We start from the raw sequence: 17,912 nt of genomic DNA, 5'->3' as shown, positions 1-17,912 counted from the left end.
GCGTTATCAGCCAAGGCTCTGCCCAGAGCCATCTGGTCCGAACTCAAACACGTTTATCCCCAAGCACAGGCACAGGGACACCTGCAGGGAGGGAGGCTCCGCAGCTGGAATATCCGTGTTGGAACAAGGCAACAACGGTGCCAGCCGGTGCCACTGAGCCACACAAGGGGTTAAACTTCGCCTCTTCCCGAGCAAATTCGCCAGATCCCGCCAGGACCTGCGCTGCCTCGGGGAAGGCGAGAAGCAAGGAGGGAAGGAGGGAAGGAGGGAGGGGAGAGCCTTGAGGCGGGCGCGGGGCCGGGACGCGCCGTCCCCACCTCCCTCGCCTCGCCTCGCTCCCTGAGGGGCGGCACCGCGACCCCCCCAGCCATGTTGGGGGGGGCAGCGCCGCATCCCATGGTGCAGCGCGCCGGGAGGCGGGGAGAGAGGGACGAGGGGAGGAGGAGGAGGAGGAGGGAGGCGGCACTGCCCGCGCAGACCCTCCGGAGCTTTCTCCTCCTCTTCGTCCTCCTCCACCGCGGCTTCTCTTCGCCGCGGCGCTGGAGGCGGCCGTGCCCGCAGCGCGGTGAGTGCCGGTAGCGAGCGCTGCCCGGGGAGGGGGCGGGCGGGCGGGCGAGCGAAGCGGCCCCGATTTACATCACGGGGAGCGGGTGTAGGGGGGCAGCGGCGTCTCCTTCCGTGTCCCCCGCCCCAGCCCTCGGCCTGGGGAGCGGCGGCGGTGGCTCCGCAGGGAAGGGAAGACTGTCCCCGGTGCCGCCCGTTCCTGTGTCCCCGGGGAGGGGCTGCCGCGGACACCGGGGCGCAGGAGGCACCGCGCGGTGGGCTGGAGGTGTCCGGGCAGAGCCGCTTCCCTCCGCGGGAAGGCAGGATGGGAAGGGGATGGCAGAGGAGGAGGCTGCGGGGAGAGGTCATCTGGTGCCCCGCCTGCCCCGTCCTCCACCCCGGGGGATCTGGCCGCCCCCTGCGCCCTGCCCGCCCCGCAGCCCCGGCCGGTCCCACCGGATGTGTCGGGAGGCGGCGAGGTGGAGCGGGACGGTCCGTAAAGTAAACAAAGGGAAGGGAGGAGGAGGAGGAGGTGGTGTCCCCTTGCTGCCGGAGCCGGGCCCCCTGGCTTTGCCCCTTCCCCTCCTCAGGCGAGCGCGTCAATCCGTGGCTGCCTCTTTGGAGCCGGAGCGGTAGCCCAGGGGAAGTGGTTGAGGTTTCTTCCCTTTAGGGTTTGGGTTTTTTTTTTAGGTGTGTGGGCTTTGGGGGTTTATTTTTGGTTTGTTCTGGTACTGCGCTCGCTGGGACCGTGTGATCCAAAGAGAATCGGGGCAGCGCTCCGGTGCCTTGACCCGGGGACAGCCCCCGGCGCCTGCGGCGGGGACGGGGAGCGGCGTCCCCTCAGCTCGGCCCGGTGCTGCCGCAGAAGTTGGGTCGCACGGAGGAGCCTTTGCACTTCTTGGAGAAATGTGATCTTTTTTCTTTTTCCGGTTGTAAACCTGTTTTTGGAGTACAGTGAGAATTGCAGCTGTAACAGAGAATTGTTCTCCTCAAATCCCCGCAACTAATTGTGGAGCATATGCTGTACGAGCCCAGTTCTCACATCTATTCTCTTCCCAGACCTCCTGTGCTCTGATGATGCTTTTTTGGGACAGTGGATTGACTTTACTCTTTGCTTTCCTGTTCTTTTTTTTGTTGTTTTCTGGCTGAAACAGTGTTGTTTCTGTGTTAGCTGCCTCGCAGTCAGTCCCTATTCCAGTGCAATGGGAGCAGTGTATCCTGCAGGCCCTGGCATTGGAGCAGCGTCAGCCTGGAGCCCAGTTTTTCTCAGTTTCACTGGGATAAGAGCAGTGCTATAGTAAAGGCAATAAATAAAAAGCTCACTTGCAAAGAGAAGCACTTTGCAAAGGAATTAATATTGAAATATTTAATGTAAATATTAGTGTAAGGGAGAAGTGGTATTGCAATGTCCCTTTAAAATTCACACTCCTTTGGCATTAGGTTGTTTGATATATTTTTCCCCTTCCTGGATTAATTGGAAAAGTCTCACATTCCTTGAAGCTAATCTGCCTTTATCATCTCTCGTTCTGTTAAACCTGAGTAAGGTCAGGAGTGCAACTGGATTGGGGCCAGAAAATATTGAATTTTACACAGTCATTTGGAACAGTTTGTTGTCTCACTGATGTCCAAAATTCCACCACTTCCTTTCTCCACCTGTCCCTTTTTTTGTTACCCCTGAAATCAGGCTGTTACCCTGACCCCTTTGTAGGAACACCTTTGTGTGTGTGGTGTGATCTGTCGAAGGGGAACACAGCCCTTGGATTTCTTAAAGCAGGGTTTGTGGCTGAGATTCTGTACAGAACGTGTGTGTCTAGCTTTGAGATCAATCCATGCAGGACATTTAATGGACCTAAAATCTGGGATCCTGTTAACAGAACAAAAAGGGAAGAGACACTGGTTGCTGGACAAATTGTCTCTCACAGTACTGTAAAACTACAGGCAACTCAACAAGAGAAAACAGTTCTGAAATAAATTTGTCTTTTGTGCTATTATGTCTTAAATGCAGTTTTCATGGGACATGGCTGGGATTGATGTTTGTGTTGGTTAACCTTTTGTTTTGCAGGTCGGTGAAAATGTATACGTGAAAGGAAAATGACATAGTGCTTATTTGTCAAAAGCTCTATGCTGATTTTGGCCTCAGCCTCGGGTTTTAAAGGTACTAAGCATGTGTAGGGACACATCAATCAACTAGTAGCCTATTGGAGTGCTTCATCCAGAAAGGAATATTCTTAGAATAACACTCATGTCTTGAATGTGTAATTTGCTGAAATAGCTTTAAAAATTCTTTCAGGATATCTAGTGATGTGACGTTGCTTCAAAGTGTTACCTGTTGTGGAAAGGGCTTTTTATTTCTTTTTCTTTTTTTATTTTTTTTGAAATATAATGGTGTGCCATATGAGTAATAATTGAATGGGGGCTGTCAGTATTATGAACTCTACCAAGCTAATAGATATTTTGGGGAGGGATGATAGAAGGAGAGAAAAGCAGGAGTGTTTTCTAGAGATTAAGTAGTACAGGATGGTTTGATGGTTTAGGAGATTGTATTCTGTTTTTTTAACACATCTATGAATGTGGTGGGTTGGTTTTTCCTCCACTAGGAGGGTAACTAAAGAATTAATAATTTATTTCTTGCCATTTGTATAACAAAATGATTTTTTTTCCCCACGTAGGCACTGCTGTGTGTAGACTGCCAATGGTCTTTATTTTGATACAATATTAATAAGAACAATACAGGCTTTTCCCATTCATTTTACATCTTTTAGTATTTATGTAGAAGTGCTTTTCCCTATGAAAAAGAACTTTCTGTCGTCTCCAAGTGTAGTTTTGAATAATATTGGTAACTATAAATAGGTTGTAATTTTGCTGTTAAATCTCTATAAAAACACACAAGATTTGAATAGTCTCATGTGGTTTTATTTGTCTTAAATTGGACCTTTGTACCTTTCCATTTTATGTAGATTACTGCCTAAAGTGTATTTTCACATTTTGGATAAATGTCAGTAACTGGGCAGAAGGTGCTTAAAAAGGAATTTGTACTGGAATTCATATTCCAGATTTATTTTCTGGTGTGACTGATACTTAGCTCCATCAGATGTGGTTTCCAGACTCAATGTGTGTTTCCTCTCGTGGTAGTGTAATTCTGAAGTTTCAAGTACCGCAGACACCGTGGGCACGGCTGGGCTGTGCCGCAGAGGCAGCGCAGCACAGGCACAGGGCATGAGGAAACTGAGGCACGGGAGTAAGGGAGGGACACTTGTCTGAGTCTCCAAATATTTAGTGTCAAAGTCAGGGCACAGCAAGTGACAAATCTGAACCTGGACAGACTACACGGAGCACGGGGAGGACACAACCTTTGACCGACAGGAGGGCATTAGGGGAGGGGTGCAGGGTAAGGGCACCCCAGTAGAAGTCAACATGGGGAGGGAGCAAACCCCACAACCCAATTGCTTTGAGGAAGGGATGAAAGACAGGGAACACTCCAGAACCAGAGGAGTGTGCTATCTTTGACAGACAGGGGTAAGACAAGGGAATGAGGGAGGTGTGTGTACAGGTGGATTGACATGTGGATTGACATGCATTTTGGTAGGGAAAACTGGTAAACAACTCAAGGCTGAACCATTATGGCTGCAGAGTCTGAACCATTACAAACTTATAACAAGGAATAGTAAAACCTACTACAGAAGAACCAACTGTAAAATAACAGATTACCACACATACTTAATTTCTTGAAAAGGTTTCAATTACAGGTCAGAATTCTAAAAACTGCAACAAAGAAATCCTTACTGCGTCACTTTGAGTTCTTGTATGGAATAAGAGCAGAAATGATGGAAAAACACTCTAAAAGTCAATTTAGAATGCAATTATTTAGCACCTGAAATACAGTGATCCTTGTGTTCCTGAACTTTTGTAGGATACATATGTGCTAAAAGCTGTCTTTTTTATTCTAAGTGTTTAGGGGGAAAAAACCAAACAAACCTAGAACCTTGATGCACATTAATGTAAGAGCAGGGTTTATAAATTGTTAGTAATTTCAAGTGAGTCTCTTGGTTTGTATATAATGCCACTTAAAAGCCTTGAAAGTTGTATGTTCTACCAGTGTTCACTGAATGTGGCTTATTGTGTCTGTCACAAAGATAGGAAGCTGAAAGAATGGGAAATTAAGTGGAAAACGTGGTATCCAGATAAATACCTGGGTTTAAATAGGGGATTTTTAGGGAGATGATTGAGTAGATCTTTGTGAAAGCTTTCATTTATCATGTCCTGCTCTCCATATTCAGGCAGAGGCTGATTGCTAATAAGAAAAACTGTTGAAGAAATGGTTATTTAGGGGCTGAACAGTTTAAAAAGCTGCACGTTTGGGGTTGTAGCCTTAAATTTTTATGTTCCCTATCCCATTCCTGAATAACTTCTGTGTTTTTTCCACTGTGTAAGCTTCCTAATATCGGAGTTCATTGCTTGTCCAGCATTGTGCTCCTGATGCTGGGATAAAAATCTAGTATTTGGGCAGACTTCTGAGTGTTAGGGCTTTAATTAAAAAAAAAAAAAAAAAAAAAAAAAAAAACTACCCAAAAAAAACCCCCACAAAAGTATAATCAAACAATGAAAAGTGCAAAAATTTTGTGTGGCTTGATCTGGTTTTCTGGATTTGTATTAAAGCAGACACAAGAGAGACAGCTGTGATTATCCAGGTGTGTGGTAGCTTTCCAAGCATCTCCATGCAAATTTCAGTTCAAAACACCTTTCAGCACATCAGAGGGATGTGTGCTTGGAGGGAGTTGACTCGGGGAATCATGTGGGGAAGAAAAAGTTTCTGAGTTGGCAGGAGAACCACAGAAACGGATTTTTCTCTGGCTCTGACAGTGGTTGAAACACGGAGATGCAGCTCAGTGGTGATGTCAGTGGTTCATGGATTAGGAAGAAAATGGAAGATAGTTTCTGAAATCTGGTGTACAGGGTTTGAATGCAACTTCTGTCAAGTAAAAATCTGAATGGAAGAGGTAATAAGTGCTGAAGGCAGCAGGCTTTGTTAGGGAATGTCTCATTCACTTGCATTAGTCTGAATTCTGCGTGAATTTAAGTGTTCTTCAGCTCTACAGCAGTCCATGGCTGAACTGGTAGAAGTCTCCTCGATGGGATTTCCTTTTTTGCCTAAAACTTAAAGACTTGTTTCCTCCCCTCTGATTTTCTGCATTACTCCTCTGCTCCTTTTTGTCATGTTCAGTGCAGAATGAGCATATGAAAGAAGTTATAAGTAGTTTTTGTTAGCTTCCTCTTGCATGGAAGAGAATTTCCTTTTACTGATTTCAGATTTTGGTTTTTCTTCTGGGAAGGCAACCTGACAAGCACTCAACTCTGTTTCCTTTTCCTGCAGAGTTCCAGCTTGGTAACAGTGCAGTATGGGTCAGTTTAGAGTTAATCTCTCTAATGTTGGCTCTTTCCCTACTCATGGAACTGCAATTTAACTCATTTCAAGACCCTAGAATAATTTCCTTCCTTTTGCCCAGAAGTGTATAAGAAACCCTCTGCATCAGTGTCCTGCAGCCACTGCTGTTGATCCAGCTATGCTGAACAATAAATTTGGAAGATTTAGCCTGTGTATGTGTCAAGGGTCCTTCAATGAGGCACTTGTCACCTGTGCAGAGATAGAAGTGACTGAGCTGAAGCTGTTCCAGTGCTTGGGACAGTGAGAAAGGGGTCAGAGGGCTCTGCTGACTCTGAACTGCTCCTGCTTCCTGCTGCCATGCTTGGGCCTTGCATTGTTTACCCACACACAGAAATTCACAATTCCTGCTTTTGTTTTATTTTGGTTTGGAGGAGGAGAGAGGGAGCAGACTGTCTGAGCCTTTTAAGTGTCTTTGGAAGAGATAATTTTTTCCTGTAGTCCCATTGAAGTTTGTAGGAAGGATTTGAAACAGCAGATTATTTCTTTTTTTTTCTTCTTTTTCCTTTCTTTTTTTTTTTAAATCTTGTTTCCTGTTTTCTTGCTGCAAATAATTAGGTTTCAGGGCAATACAAGAAGTTTAGTTTAGCAGAGGCTGGGAATGAGTTAAATGATGTGTTTTCCAGCTGTGAATGCACCTTTTTAACCAGGTATCCAGTTTTTTTTTCCCAGGCCTTAAGCACTGTCTGGATTCTTCAGTGATACAATCCATGAGATGTATGGTAGCCAGTAAGGTCTCTGCTCCATCCAGCATTTAATAGGTAATTTCCTAGCAGTGCATCCAAGATTACTCTATTGAAGGTACTAGTGAGAGACTTGGAAATCCCAGTGTCTGAGTTACACCCAGTGGTGGAGAGCTACATCAATCAATACCTGTTTCATCCTGTCTGTTGTAGGTTTTATGTTCAGCACAAATGCTGAGGCAAGTTTGTTCTCAGTAATACTCTGCAGCTTTGAGATTCAGAAATTCTGTGATTGTCAAAAGAGAATTTCCTCTTACTGATTTCAGGCAATCTTTTAAATTAATTTTCTATGAAAGATAGTATGAAAACATACAATCTGCCATTATTTTCTTATTTGCACATAGGTATCTGCTCTTGATTTCTTTTTTTTTTTTTTTTTTAACTGGGCAGTTCCAGTCTTTCTGTCTTCACAGGGGCAAATAGTCTGTATTCTGGGTTAGTATGCTGGTATTTTTAGTGCTTACTTTTTTTCGAGAAGGTTAATACAGAAAAAAGAAAAATAAAGTTACTGTTTAAAAGAGTACAGTTCCTTTTTAGTTTTGGTTAACCAACCAAGTTGTTTACCAGTTCTCCCCCCTGCTGTTTCTAATACACTTTTCAGGCAGAAATTCCTTTTGCTGGTGGCTGAATTCTCTTGTGGTTCTTTTATGCCTGGGTGTACTACAGGTTTTAGCAGTCTCCTCCTGCATCCCCTTTGCTGCTTTAGTGATGCTCTTGTAGTGGCAGCTCTTTATGGCAGAGTTAATTCTTAACAGATTTCCCAGCGTAGGCACAAAAGGGATGTGTAACAGGTACCTTTGTCATTCAGTTGTTGGAACTAACTTCTTGTGAAGAGGTGAACTTCATACTTTAGTTTGGTGTAAGTCCTTACCTCTCTTTCTTCACCCTTTTCCCTACCAGGTTCCAGAAGTTGATGGAGGTGGTGGTATATTTTTGCCACTGTCTAGGACTCTTCATGCCTGATAACATTGGTTTTGTCATCCAGTGGTGCAGGCAGCTGGGAACCACTAACACAGCCACAGCGTCAGGAGTTGGGACTACTTTCATTTCTCCTCTTGTGGCTTCTTTTTTTCCTTTCAATGGCAGATTAATTCAGCTGCTGTGTTGTTTATTTTCCTTTAATATAAGGACAGTGAGCCCTGGCACAAAACCACCTCAGTTCTGAGGTGCTTCCTGTGGAGGGTTTGAAGTGGCTGTCACCAGGAGAACACAAACCGTGATGCTGGATCCAAGCTGTTAATTTAGGGTGCCATCTTACAGCTTGGGATGAACCTTGTCATGACCACAGCAGTTAATTCATGTTTGTCAGTGTGCTCCTTACCCCTCATCATGCCTGATTCAGAACTGTATTTGCTAAATAAAACACATTTCATTTTACAAGTATGGCAGAAGGGCTGATAGATAATATATATATGGAATTGTACCTCCCAGTTAATGAGCCACAAGTTGGAAAGTTTTAAAATCACACGAGTTTCATTTTTAATTTATCAAAAACTATTTAATATTACATTTTTAACTTGTTTTCCATTCCCAGCTTTCACCCAGGAAACCTTCACAGACTGCTGACATGTGTTGGTCTCTCACTCTCAGTGAAGCTCTTTGCAAATGTTACAAATTACAGTTTCAGTTCTTACTCTGGTGTTAACAGCTCCATTATGGGAACACTGTTAATTAATGGCTAAAGAAGTAATTCTGAATTTTTATCAGCTCTCATTTTCTATTTCAGGCTTAAGCACTATATCCTAGAGGCTTCTAGATTTCAGTTAGTTTATTAATTATCTTGTCATTTCCACTTCAGTTTGTATAAATCACAAAGCTGGCTGTTTTCTGCGCTTGTTCAGCTCTACAGCCTCTGTTACTACTCTGTGTTTAGTGCATTTTGAATTTTGTTGTTCAAATGTTCTGCTCAAAATATGCTTTTAAAATCCTGCAAGAGCTGAGTGAACTGGGGTGTGCAGGTTATTGATTGATCTGTGCTCAGTTTGTGATTAACCTCAGCTGGTGCAGGTAAAGAAATATTCTGCTGAGGTGTAGCAGGGGGGTAAATAATAATTTTTCTGCTAGATTCAGCACTGGTAGAATGTAATTAGAATTCTGTTCAGTTTTGGGCACTGGACATCAAGAAGGGGTTTTCTTTTTTTGGATGCTTTTAGTAGCAGCTGCCTGAGAATATGATATGCAAGAACTGAACAAATTAAGATGCTAAGACTTAACAAGAGATAAGAAGTTATTCCCATGCATTAGGGTACTACAAGGATAAAGATGATAAAGGATTACAGGGACTAAAATGAGCATTAGTTGACTTAAATAATGGGACCAGAGAATTGGGTTGCTACTTGGGGAGGAAGACGTCTAATTCCAAGAATAACAAATCAATGGAATAGATTAGGGAAGGGACTCACCCCTGACAATCTTCAAGAACAAATTAGGCATCTGTCAAAAGGCAATGCTGTTCATTCCTACCTGAGGAGTGGCAGCCTTACAAGGTGACCTCTTTAATCCCATCCAGCACTGATTTTAGTGATGAGAGCAGGTAAAGAATGTGGGGTTGTTATTTGCAGAATTATGGTGGTAATCAGGAGTTAGCTGACAGTAACCCCAGCAGCTGAGAATCCTCTCTGAGCTCCTGTGCTCTCTGTTATCTCTGCAGTTGCCCCAGACTGTGCAGCTTTGATGTGAATCTCTCCCAGGCACAGCAGGTTGTGTTTCCTTTGTGGAAGGCTGGAAAGGTCATGGGGAGACGAACTTTTCTGCAAATGAAACTGTCATGTTCTTCTGCAGATGTTACCTACACAGGGCTTGGAAAACAGCATTATAAAACTGGTTACTGATTTACAACAATTAGTCTAGCTGCTGTTTTATCCAATTTCAAGGAGGAAAACATGCAAGGCTTTTAAACTGTACAAACAAGTTAATAAAGTGACCTTAGGATACTGTTCTTCTTTCTTTTAGTGTTGCCCTTTAATTAGTTATAGTAGATTATTATATACTAATAAGATTAGCTTTGTTTTCAGAATAATAGGAACTTTGTTAACTCTTTTCTTTGTTTTTCTGTCAGTCTTTCACTCTTTACTATGATAATTTGTATTTGATGTTTTACCACTAGGCTTTGTCTTAATCATAACTCACGTAAATCTGTTTTAAAGTGAGTCAGAATGCTTCTCTGCATTTTGGCATGGAAGGAACAAATTGCTGCCGAGATTGGGAAGCAAAATTAAGTAATCTTTAGTGGAAATATGTCTGAAGGCAAAATGTAATCCTGGCTGGCTGTACCTGGTACAGCTGCTGCTGAAAGCTGGAATTTGTGGAGCAGACTGTATTTGACATGATCCTTAGGATAGAGTAAATTAAAAATTAGAGGCAGAAGCTGTTGAAATTAACACTTCAGTGCTGCATCTGAGTTTTCGTGGTGCCTTTGGGCTAAAAGGTGAAGCTGAGAGTGTGGATCCGTGCAATGTACGGGAATTTGTGTAAACTGCTGTGGTCTGGGGAAATAAATGTCATTTAAGAACCCCTCAATTGGTGTGGAAGTAAAAGGAAGCCTTTTTCTTGTCATCTGCATTAAAACCTGTTTAATGTGTTCTAAAAATTGGTTTTCTTGTTTAGGATTGTCTTGTGGGAATTGTCTTGTAAATTGTGGAATTTTGACTGGTGACTGAGGGGAATCTCCACCAAGGAGGAGGATTGCAGTTACTTTATTCCCTAGTGAATATGTACAGACATTGTTTTATACGTATTAATCAATGGTTATCAGGAAAAATCAATCCATTTCCATAGGGGAAAAATACTATTTTTATTTTGCCCACATATTTTGATGGTACAAAGTGAGGATTGAAATTTATAAGAGAAATAGTGGAAAAAAGTATATAGGATGTGCTTTTTGGGGGGAATATTCTGTCTTGGTCTCTTCTCAAATGCTTTGTGAATATTAGGTTGAGTTTAGTCCCTCTAATTTTTGGGTTGTGTATAGAAAAAAAGTATCAGTCAGAATCTCTGTAAAACTTAGTCAAAGAGTGGAGTCTAAAGGAGGGGTGGGATGTAACACTAAATTAACTTCTGTTCCATTTCCTGCCTGGAGTTCCTGACAGTATTTCATTTGTATAAGAAATTGGGCTTTGGTACTCTGGGAATTTGCTACCTCCATGAATTTATTAAATAACCAAGTGAATTTTTTGGAAGATTAGGCCCCTTTAGAGGAAGCTGGTGTGCAGCACACGATTAATCCTCAGATGGGGATTTGAATGAAGCCAAAGTTGAGTTGTGTCACAGGCTCCCAGCCCCTGCTGATTCAGCTCAGAGAAGGGAGGGTTTCTTTGTGCTTCTCTCACGCTCTCCCAGGCCTTCCAGCAGCCGTGTTGGGCTTTGCTCTCCTTTCATCAGAAGAGGAGAGGGAATTCTTCGAGACAGGAGTGTCTAACATTGGCTTCATTTTACAACCGAATCAGCTTTTTCTTCTCTTAAAGGCAAACAAAACCTTTAAACTGTTTTCACAATCTGAAGAGAGTATTGAACAGAGCTTCCCTTCCTAGGAAACAGATTTTGGAGTTCTATAATATATTAATCTGTGTGGCTTTTTGGTGTTAAATGGGGATTGCATTGAAGTTCTCACTTTGAAAAGCCTTTGGTACCTCTGTGGAAACAGATACTGAGCACCAGTATTCTCAAGTGGGAGTAGGAGCATTGGTCATATTATGCCGAGGAGGAGATAATAGAGTGAAAGTACAAAAAGGGTGAGGACTGCACAAGTTGTGAAAATAAATGTACATAAAACATATATTTCTGTGAATATGTTACTCTTGAAGTTGATAGAAAAAAACAAGGCAAGACCTTGTGGGTAGCTGGGTTGAGATTAGTTTTGGAAAGGCAAGATGAAAGTGGTGAGTTTGAGAAAGGATTTGGAGCACAGACAAAATGAAGTGGGGAGGGGGAGAGTGGTGCCCATGTGCATATAATGTGAGTACTTAAATGCACAGCTGTCTCTTGAAATATGATCTTTTTTGGACTGAGTCTGTGTTACAGCAGTTTGAAGTGTTATGTTGAAGTTGTGTTCCAGGTTGTTAAAGCTCTGTCTTTTTAGCTGATTTTATCTGATGGCTCATGTGAATAGGAGGTTATATTAAGTATGGACTTTTTTTTTTTTTTTTTGGTGTATGTTTTTAGCATGACATGGGATTGAGCTCTTATTGAAGTTTGTACTTCTTTCCCCAGTTAAGTTACAGCAACCTGGTTAAAAATTTCTGGTGAAGTACTGGTGGTGCAGCTGACAGTGACATAGTGGGGATGTGTTTTGGGGTGATGTGCTTAGGCTCTATGTTTGGGTCAAGTGAGGTGTCCAGATTCTGCTTAATGGACTAAATTCTTCTGGTGGCCAAACCACTATGCAATAGTGAGAATAAATTAGTGCTTGTATGCTAATTATTCTGAAACAAGACTATTTAATCCTCACAGCATTGTCTGTGCAAACAGTGCTTTTGAGTCAGTCTAGAATTCAGTAATTGCCCTGACTGTTCTGAAGTCATTTGTTAATTTGGTAATACTCTGGGCTGTGTTTTTGGTGCCTGGGTGTGTTTTTGGTGCTGCTGCTGGAAGTGCTGCAGGCAGCTCTGCTGCCCAGTTCACTGCTGGAGGTGTAGGGCAGTGGTGGGATAATCTAGGGTCATCATGGATGTACAAGTTGGAAGGGACCCAAAAGGACCATTGAGTCCAACTAAGGCCTGGTGCCATGACTGCTTCCTTGGGGAGCCTGTTCCAGTGACTGACCCCCTTCCCTGTAATGAACCTTTCCTCATGTCTAATCTGAATTCCCCCTGATGTAGCTTCATCTCCCTTTTTTTGTGTCCTAAATATATATGCTCATACAGACTACATTTTTTCGAAAGACCTATGGAATGCTTCGCTTCCTATCTTGTTAAAACATTAAATCTTACATCCTTTCTGCCTCCTTAAAACTAGTGGCTGGAGGATAATTCCCTATGAACAGTGTACAGTTCACAGATGGAAATTTGTTTGTGGTTGCTCAGTGACTGCCAAAGTTCACTTGATTCAGTGGTTTGTGCAAGATAGAGGAGAGTACAGCTACAGGAGTAATAACATTGCAGATAACTTGGCTATTATTGTCTCATCTCTGCTAAAGAAGATATTACTTGTGCCCAGCAGTTGCTGCTCCTGTTCTTTCCCTGCACTGACAGAGTCTTTCCTGTCTGCTGTGATCTTTGTGGAGTTTTCTTTGACTCACTGTAGAGCCAAAGGGACATCATCAGAAACCAGATTAAGTGTTTTGTAATGATAAAAACATTGCAGTGCATAAAATTGTTTATTTGCTTTGTTGCTGTAAATCAGTTTGTGGAACCACTACACAGGGTTAGGAGAGGGAAGTGAAACAAATGATGTTGGTCTTTAGTGGTCCATCTTTGGCTTTGTGGTGATTGAAGTCATTGAGGTCACTCAATGAAGTGAAGAATCTGGGTAGGGTTTGAAAGGAGAGGTATTTGTATGTGAAAGAGTGAAGAGGACAAATTTTCTTGAAGAGAACAATCAAAGAGCTTTAAAGGTAGCTGGAAACATAAGGAAGCTGAGGAAGGAGCTCCATGCCTAGAAGATAAATTAAGATTTTTACTCCTGGATACTGGTAATTTTCTAATGGCTCAGAGGTGTCCTTGGGGAAGGAGTCAAATTAGAGATGGAATAGGATGATACTGGAGGACAAAACTTAAACTATCAAGTCTTGTATGTGGACATTTAGATCTACAAATAAGTTATCTTTTAATTACAAATAGGTTGAATTCTGTGTTGGTTTTAGGAGGAGAGTAAGGTATTACGGGGTAGATAAAACAGAATAAGGAAAAATAAGGAAGCAAAACCAGACCAAGTGGGTGACTTGCAGCTGGTTGGGCAAAGTCTAAAAGGGAATTGTTTTCCACCACAAAAAGTGTTAAATTAAAAATTTAAATATTGTCGCTTTACTGAAAACCTTTCCCATGTGGAAAAAGGTAGAGAAGTTTCAAAAGCCATGAAAAATGTCCCTCCCCTCTGATTCTTTTTTCCCTGAGCAGATGTACTTGTTTGGATTTGTTTTATTTTTAAGAAACCATTTTGTAAGATCCATAGATTTTTAAGTTTTTCTTTTACATAAAGTCAAAGTAAAGCACAGATCTTAAATCCAAACCATGTTTAATGTTTAATCTCCTTTTGGCCACTTTAGAAGCTTTCAGCATTTTATCCCTATTAGAAGGAGACTAATTGGTCTTTTAAGAAGTGTTACAACTGGTTGGACTTGAGTTTAGCATAGAGAGTTCTTGTCACCACTTGCTTCCTAAGTAATTGATGAATGAAGTAAATCAGTAAGTAACCTGTGGAAACAAATATTGGCAAGGTGTGCCTGGAAAAGGCTCTTGGTGTAAGGGAGAAGAAATGATCCCATGTTTGGATTGTCCTGGCTGCATTACTGGTAGCAGCTAATGAGAAAATGAGAGGCCCTTTATCTGTCCTCTGGGATTGCCCTCCAACATCAAATCAAATCACAGTGCCATGCATTTGTACACTGAATTTTACACACGTGGGTGGTTCTATTGAAAATCAGTGAGAGAACTTGTGTGGAAAATGTAACATGTCTGCAAGTGTTTGCATTATTGATGCCTCAGCAATTAAAACAATATTTTTCTAGCATTTGGTGCTTTCTTGATGCTGTATGTAAGTCCCATGGCATTACACACACAATTATTTCAACTGGTGTTTTAAGAGGTGCTACTGATGTAACTTCCCAGAGTAGGGAAAGGTCATTACTACTGCCCTTGGAAATTAGAAGTAGCTATTGCCTTCTCAGAAAACATCTTCAGTTAAATCAATAAGTGCATGGGTTTCTCACTCTGAGAAGGAGTCTAATGAGCAATTTGCCTTTTCATAAAAGACTTGCCATGATATCATTTCCATTGTGTTAATTATCAGTGTTTTTACAAATTGTCCCAAATCATGACTAATTCCATAAAAATGTTCAGAGCAGGTGTGATTGTGGGGAAAGCTGTTGTTTGCCACTCAGTCTGGCAGAGATGGTGGGACAGCCTGACGTAGCAGATTCTGTGTTAACCATAAAATCAGGGTTTGGAGGCAGTGCCATTCATCTTATGGAACACCATAAAAGCAGTTCACGTTCTTGTTGATTTTTTTTTTTCTTCTCCATGGTATGGATGTGTGTTTCAGGTAAAAGTCTGTGACTCTTATGTCTGGTTTTCATGTTGAAATTAAAGTATTTTACTTCTCCCCCCACACCTAGTTTATTACACCTAGGATGAAAACTTAAGAGAAACTTGTGCAGAGATTATTTGAACTTCTTATGTTACTTTATCTCATGAGATTTTTTTTTTTTGTGGAAATCTTTTGGTGGCCCTTACGTGTGTGGAAAATTAAGTAATCAAGGTGAATGAAGTTTGGGAAACGGAAGAAACCCAGTTTTAAGTGCATAATATATAAGCCTGGGCTTTCTTCTGGTACTGACTTTGTCCCTATAGTATATATTTGTTGGAAAGGGAAATAAGAAAAGCAACTAGCAAAGTAATAAACTCAGCTCTGTACATTACTTGGCTCTAGAATTCTTATAGATGAATTGTTTTCTTTAAGAAACAAACCCACAACTTTCTGTGTGTTATGTATGTATTGAGCAATATCTATATATTTGTTACTTCAGCTGAGAGCTGGCTCGGCTGCCCTGTGATGCACATACCCTGAGGTGATAAATGCTTTTCACTAGTTCCTCCCACACACTTTTTATTTTCCAGGGAAGCACTTTCTAATTCTAGATCTGGATCCTGCTGGTGTTTTGAATCACTCATCACAGTTTCCAGCACTCACTTATTTTTGCTATTAAATGTATATTATCACTAATAAAAGTTCATTTTGTGATGCTTTAACCATCCTCCTTCTCCAAAATAACAAAGCCATATAACTTGTGAAATTTTTAGTTTGCTTTCATGGGGCCAACAGGATTTCAGGCAACTTCTTTGTTTTGAGTTCAGATATAAGTCTTTGTCTTTTACAGACTTCTGTGTTTTGTTTTAGGGTGGGGTTTTTTATGTTCTTTTCCTAAGGACTTCCAGCTAAATAATCTCCACTTGTAAAATAGGATCTGTACTGCAGGTGGTTAACTTGTCTTCATATCATGAATATCAGTCAATTTGCTGTTAAGTTTTTTGGATGTTAGACTACTTTGACATTAGTTAAGAAAATACCCTAATGAATTTTAAATATTTGTTTCAGATTTCACGTTTCATCCTGTATTGAGCACCTGCTGCTGAGAGCTGGAAAGTCTACTTAGGGTATGTACAACAGCTAATGATTTCAATTTCACACTGAGTTTTATTCTGGGTAAAGCAGGTCAGGATGATATTTTGTTGTTGTTTCCTTGTAATTATTGTTGAAAATCCTGATTGTTAAACAGTGGGTGTTAAAACAGAATTTCTTGGTTTGTTTTTTTCCCTGAGCCTCCTGGAATTGGCTTTTCTCTGACAGCTTGTTTGTGGTCCTTCCATTCAGCCCGAGGGTACAGAGGTGGGCAGACCTGTGCAGCAATCAATTTATTGTACATGGGAGGAGTTTGCAAGGTGTTTTCTCACCTACCAAAGCCATTTGGCTGAAAATTGGCTGAGCAGTCCCGTGTCCTGCCTTTTGGAGCAAAATACTACTAATAATTCTCCATTATCATGTTCTGCTTTTCTGTAGTACAGAAGAAATGGGTCTTAATAAAACAAAATGTTTGCTCTAGGGGTGCATGGTCTAATCTGGAGAAGTTTAGCTGAAAGCAGGAATAAAGAAGTTACAGCCACAGAATTCTTTGTATTATATGAATTAATTTATTTATTTCTAGTCTGAATATTTTTGATTCCTTGTGACACCCCTTCCCCCCCACCCCATCTCCAGGGTCAATGGTTATATTTGAAATTTTCATTTTTACTCCTCAGTGTAGTTGGTGTTTCTGACTTCTGCCTTTACTAGTGCTGTATAGATGGATGTTTGAATATTCTTACATTTGAGTGTAGCTAGAATAACTTGTTGGATCCTTATTTTTTCTTTGTGGTTTGGTTTTCCTCACCTTTCTACAACCTTCCCTGTGGTTGGTGGTTTGAGAGCCTGTATTAAATAATTTTTTTCTATTGCTTAGGCTTTGGCAGGTAACAAAATTCATCTCTTGCTACTTCAGGAGCACTTTTGAATCTTAACTTGTGGATGTAGTTACCCTTACTTAAAACTTTGGTATCACTTGGTTTAGTCTCAGTGTTCGTGCCTGGGCTGTGATACACTTGAGAACAAAGGAGATGTGGCTGCTTGCATTTCACATGGAGCAGGCAGGCCCCTAGTGGGACTTGAGGCTGTGATCCATAATATATGTATTTTCATCTTCAGGGATCAGCAGAGGGTCACTTAATGTCTCCTGACCATCTAAATTTGCATGGACGGATATCTTTATTCTTCAGTAGCTTACTTCTGAATGTCGTCAGCCTTTCTTAAACTTCAGTTTTCAAGTTTATGATGAATATTTGCTTTTCCTCTCCAATTTCTCCCTTCCCTTTTCTGGTATGGGATAGTGTTTGTTTATAGTATGCAGTTAGTTTTTTCCAAGGAATTCCATCTACTCTTACTACTCCAGAGAAAAAGTTTGAATGTCTTAAAAAATAGTAGTCTTCCATTTTGTCACGTAAGTTGGAAGAAACCCAAAGTATTTCAGTTGGAACCAGTACTGATACTTTTATCAGTTAAAATCAAAATCTGTAGCCTTATGCCTCGTGTTAATTCTGACTTATGATTCAGATGGAAACCCAGACACTTGAAAAATATTTCCTGGACATGGAAAACTAATAGTGTGGGAAATCCAAAAAACAAGGGCAGTGGGGTGGGAGTAAAACATTTTATCATATATAAAGGCCTGCAAATCAGATCTGTGATTTCAGGGAGTTTTTAATGCTTCCTTTAATTTTGTTTGACCTTTTGAAAGGAACAGCTCTGACTGTCGTGATGTCACAAGCAAAAAAGTGCACTTGTATGTTTTGTGAACTGAAGCCATTTGCTCCCTGGAATCCATGGTCCCAGTGAGTCATATCCTGGTAAAACCATGACAACAAAGTATTTATTAGTTTGTTAGGTAAATATCTTGCAGTACCTGCCTAGATAAGACTTTATAGAAAACCAGCCCAGTGAAT

General features: G+C 41.4%; 1 protein-coding gene across 5 annotated transcripts in view; it reads left to right on the top strand.

Annotated features, from left to right (window-relative positions):
• Window positions 1-388: 388 nt before the first annotated feature.
• The window catches only part of PTK2 (protein tyrosine kinase 2), a 188,618-nt gene continuing 171,094 nt past the window's right edge, over window positions 389-17,912 (top strand). For 2 of the 5 annotated variants that reach the window (XM_072925052.1, XM_072925051.1), the window contains exons 1-2: window positions 389-565; window positions 15,976-16,034. The gene's annotated coding sequence lies outside the window, so the exon portion shown is untranslated. The remainder of the gene's footprint in view (window positions 566-15,975; window positions 16,035-17,912) is intronic. The other 3 variants (XM_072925056.1, XM_072925054.1, XM_072925050.1) reach the window with 2 other exon arrangements.

The sequence above is a fragment of the Taeniopygia guttata genome, chromosome 2 (assembly GCF_048771995.1).
Source record: "Taeniopygia guttata chromosome 2, bTaeGut7.mat, whole genome shotgun sequence".
Lineage (NCBI taxonomy): Eukaryota > Metazoa > Chordata > Aves > Passeriformes > Estrildidae > Taeniopygia > Taeniopygia guttata.
This window is presented reverse-complemented; position numbering and strand designations above follow the sequence as displayed.